This window comes from Sinohyriopsis cumingii, chromosome 11, assembly GCF_028554795.1.
Source record: "Sinohyriopsis cumingii isolate HCF-2022 chromosome 11, ASM2855479v2, whole genome shotgun sequence".
Taxonomy (NCBI): Eukaryota; Metazoa; Mollusca; class Bivalvia; order Unionida; family Unionidae; genus Sinohyriopsis; species Sinohyriopsis cumingii.
Genome location: NC_142971.1, coordinates 47086186 through 47091185, shown reverse-complemented (window position 1 = coordinate 47091185; position 5000 = coordinate 47086186). Strand labels below are relative to the sequence as shown.

The 5000-nt window shown below is 34.0% G+C and overlaps 3 non-coding genes across 3 annotated transcripts in view; all 3 read right to left on the bottom strand.

The window, feature by feature from the left end:
* LOC149788313 (5S ribosomal RNA) overlaps window positions 1-103 on the bottom strand; it is a 119-nt gene extending 16 nt beyond the window's left edge. Inside the window, exon 1 of the ribosomal RNA XR_016424567.1 lies at window positions 1-103. This exon is cut by the window's left edge and continues 16 nt beyond it. This is a non-coding gene — a ribosomal RNA (5S ribosomal RNA).
* A 926-nt stretch (window positions 104-1029) lies between these two features.
* On the bottom strand, window positions 1030-1148 carry LOC149788312 (5S ribosomal RNA). Its single transcript, XR_016424696.1, has one exon. It is a non-coding gene; the product is annotated as a 5S ribosomal RNA (ribosomal RNA).
* Window positions 1149-4693: 3545 nt separating this feature from the next.
* On the bottom strand, window positions 4694-4812 carry LOC149788311 (5S ribosomal RNA). Its single transcript, XR_016424565.1, has one exon. It is a non-coding gene; the product is annotated as a 5S ribosomal RNA (ribosomal RNA).
* Between the last annotated feature and the right edge of the window lie 188 nt (window positions 4813-5000).

Genomic DNA, 5000 nt, shown 5'->3' with positions numbered 1-5000 from the left:
TATTCCCAGGCGGTCACCCATCCAAGTACTAACCGGGCCCGACGTTGCTTAACTTCGGTGATCGGACGAGAACCGGTGCTTTCAACGTGGTATGGCCGTAGACACAAGTGTTTGTAAATTTAAGACTTATATTCGCTTCTCTCTTCACCGTTTCCGATGTACAGACGTTTACGTTTATGTGCCGTGTAAAATTAGTAATTAAAGTGTACTGATTAAAACTTATATAGATAAACTGCCTTCATACATTATTCAAATTTGTAATTCAGGCATTTTCGGACTCGGACATTAGTTGCTTAACCGGAGGTTTACACCTTCAAATGGACTTAAATAACAATGCATTTAAACGAAGATTCAGTTCATTTTTGTTGTTTTTGGGCATTATTATTATTATTATTATTATTATTATTATTATTATTATTTATCTTGTATCAACTGACTAATTCAATAGGTAAATAATCGACATCAGCCTATGAGCTACCTTTAAATACGGACTCGAATCTGATTTGAAACGGATATCGTCTTGCAGCTCGGAAACGTTAAAGTTGTGGAAACACAGAAAGTGCAAGGAAGTGGAAGCAGGGAACATCCATCCAAACTTACTGTAATCAAAACAGAGATTTATACACCAATTTATTTTGTCAATGGCCCATATTCGAAGTATTCGCTAAGGGATGCCAAGTTTCACACTGATAGACTGGTGCCCTGCTAAAAAACAGGTAAATAAATTAAAATAATTAAAAATAATACATTCCAAATATATCTATCAATTATTGAATAAGAAATACCACAGACAAGTATCCAAAATGAAAGACATCGATTGCATACGTTGCAATTATTCGCTATAGCATAGGCTGAATCCGGAATATCAGAAGAAATTTGGAGGATCTGGACGGCATACGAGGCGGCCCATTTCGATCCTGGAGGTAGAGGAAACTGAAAAATTTGCACCAGATTTGTGAACAAGAAATATTGGCCATATATGATCGCATATCCTCACAGTGAGGATGGAACCCAAAAATAATTAAAAAATGCCTACAGCACCCGGTATTCCCAGGCGGTCACCCATCCAAGTACTAACCGGGCCCGACGTTGCTTAACTTCGGTGATCGGACGAGAACCGGTGTTTTCAACGTGGTATGGCCGTAGACATTTGTACGTACAAATTTAAGACTAATATAGGTTGTCTCTTCGTCGTTACAAAGATACATTACACACACACACACACACACACACACACACACACACACACACACACATATATATATATATATATATATATATATATATATATATATATATATATATATATATATATATATATATATATATATATATTAGAGACAGGGGAGAGCTCTGCTTACGACAATACATCCCTTCAGTTTCAATCTGTAAAGAAGCAAGAGCTTATTTGATCGCCGAAGTCACTGACATGTAGGTTGCCATATTTGTGCAGTCATTTGAATAGTAATACAATGGCGAGTTCCGTGTCAAATTTCATCAAGGTTGTCGTTTTCTTTCGTCAGTCAGCTTCATTAACGACAAATGATGTTATACTCGCAATTATTTCTGAGAAAATAAATCGTATTTCTCTCGATTTCATGCAGGTATATCTCGATGAAAGGTCGGTCAAGTTTGCATGGCAGGCTAGTAAGCACAGGGGCTCGCATCGTTGCTCACAATTGAACTGACAGTCATACATTTTATACTATATGTACGACTGATAGTTTCATTGTAAGCAATGATACGAGCCCCCTGTGGCTAGTAAGCAGCCTATGCCGATACCGCATGGTGTCGGCGATTTCCAACGTTTTGATAAGCAAAACAAATATGTCCATACACCCCAATACTAATGTCCAAATATCAAAAATCGCTATTTTGGGACTATTATGAATTCATTCAAGGACATTCTAAATTACATCATCGCCACACGTCAAGATTGTTATTACATCAGCACATTCAAAATTGGACTTCATTCAGAAAACCACTGGCATTCATTTGGAACACTACCCTTTTGGACTTGTCATATAACTTTTATGGACTATTTGTGATTTCATTTATAATGCTGAAAAGTATTTAAATTTTCACTTTGTATTCTTTATAAAAAATAAATTAAGTCGGTTGGTTTAGATTGGCTAAGATAGCATTAAGGTGTTTTTGTTTATATGAGCCAATATCACATTATTCTTTTCTTGGTTTAGATGGGCTAAGTTCACATTATGGTACATTGGTTTAGATGGGCTAAGTTCACATTAAGGTGTTTGGCTAAGTTTCCATTAAGATATTTGGTTTAGATTGGCTAAGTTTGCATTAAAGTGTATTGGCTTATATTGGCAAATTTCACATAGGAATTTGATTTAGATGGCCTAAGTTCACATTATGGTGTTCTGGCAAAAGACTGCTTGGTTTTGTTAGGCAATGAGGGTAGTCTTGCTCAATGGTACAATAGGGCAACCAGCTTGATAGAAATCTATCATGTTAACCATTGGACTGATGTACATTTTATCAGTGTAATTTAGAGTCTGTTTAAACCATTCCGAACCCCCCATCTCTCTCTCTCTTACATATATATATATATATATATATATATATATATATATATATATATATATATATCCGAAAGAAATAATATTTTCAATCTTTCTGCACTGTACTGATTTTCTGGTTGAATACTAAAAGTAAGTTTAAATATATATAAGGAGTTTGCAAATTTTATAAAAGTCAGCTTGCCTAGCAAGTAGTAGGTCAATATGATACAATGTAGAATTTAAGAAAATGTCATTATATGTATTGAAACGTTTGTTTCCTTTGTATCTGTTGATACCTAAAAACCATATCCCAATAATTAAAATTATCCAAGACTATATGTAAATAATACACGTATGTATGTATGTATGTATGTATGTATGTACACACACAAACGTATATATATATATATATATATATATATATATATATATATATATATATATATATATATATATATATATATATATATATATATATCACAAAAGACACACACATATCTTAAAACACCCTCAGCCACCCAGGATATATATATGATCCGTTTTTACGAGATAAACTTATTAATTCAGTATGGTATAATTATCGAATAAGATCAGTAGAGTTTTTGCCCTTGTTTGCAATCGTTATAGGATAACGCGTTAAAAATAAAATTACACAGAAGTACAATTAATGTTAATAGCTGATAAAGTTATGCGAACTTTGTTGCATACTCTCTCTCTCTCTCTCTCTCTCTCTCTCTCGTGTGTCAGTATGATAAAGCAAGAAGAAAAAGGAAGAACAGTAAAGAACATATATAAAAAGGTTTATTGAAACAGCGTCTCATCATGGTGTGGGCACCACGATGCATAGGGATAAATAAAAAAGCGAGTATTCCATTACTTTTCACTTCATTTGATATGCATCCATATGACACAGAATGCTCTCGGTGAGTACAGGGAATCAGATAAACGTCACTGTGCGGGACTAGGTATAAAACATTTATTGTAGTTTTAATTGTAAATTTTTCGGGCATTTAAGTAGAAATTAAATGATTTCAGTTCTAGTGAGAACAACATTTCGACTGTAAAACATAATTTGTTGTCTTGATGCGTTTTCAAGACTCTTTTGCTGATTAGTCACACATCTCTTCAACGTTTCCCATGTACAAATGTTTGTGTGCAGTATAATATTAGTAACTAAAGTGTATACTGATTCAAAGTTCTAATCCAAAAGAAGCAAAACTGGCCTCAGATACTCATATTTGTCACTCATCCATTTTCTGACCCAGATAAGGGGAGAATTCCATGTTGAAATTGACTTAAAATGCAGATTCAGGACATTATTGTTGTTGTTATTATTATTATTATTATTATTCGTCTTTCTGTCCTATCATTTGGTTAAAATAAGCGACACCGGCCTATAAGCTAACTTTAAAGATAGGGTCTTATCAGATTTGCAAAGGATCTCTTCTTGCAACTTGGAGAAGTTAACGTTGTGGAAATACAGAAAGTGGAAGCATGGAATATCTATCTAAACTTACTGTAATCAAAACAGAATTTTATAACCCAATTTATTTTGCCAATGGCCCATATTTACAGTATTCGCTACAGGATGCCAATTTTCCCACTGGCAGACTGAGGCCCTGCTGTAAAAGAAATCAATCAATCAATAAATTAATATAAAAAATTCTCACAATTCATACATTCCATATTTATCAATCAATTAGTGAATAAGAAATACCACAAATAAGTAGCCAAAATGAAAGACATTGATCGCATATTTTGCAACTCTGCGCAAGAGACTACACCAGGAATATATGAGAAGAAACTTGAAGGAAGTATTTCGACGTGAAAGGAGGCAGCTTGTTGTGGTAGTAAAAGTAGAGGAAACTGGATAAATTGAACCGAATTTGTTAATAAGAAATACTGGTCATCTATGATCGCATATTCCAGTAGTAAGGATCGAAACCAAGAGCAGAGAAGTGCAAAGCAACATTTGCTATATTCAGGTCCTATGCTTGATTTTTTTAGGATCCGAATTATTGAAGAAAGTTAAGGAAAAAGAGAAAATGAAAGTCGAGAAATTGCTCTATTTATTATTTATATTGAAGAAAGTAAATTTAGTTACAATAAAAGAAAGAAAGAAAAACTTCAACTGTTTTTAGTTATAAAAGAAAAAAAAAAAAAAAAAGAGTCTACAGCACCCGGTATTCCCAGGCGGTCACCCATCCAAGTACTAACCGGGCCCGACGTTGCTTAACTTCGGTGATCGGACGAGAACCGGTGCTTTCAACGTGGTATGGCCGTAGACACAAGTGTTTGTAAATTTAAGACTTATATTCGCTTCTCTCTTCACCGTTTCCGATGTACAGACGTTTACGTTTATGTGCCGTGTAAAATTAGTAATTAAAGTGTACTGATTAAAACTTATATAGATAAACTGCCTTCATACATTATTCAAATTTGTAATTCAGGCATTTTCGGACTCGGACATTAGTT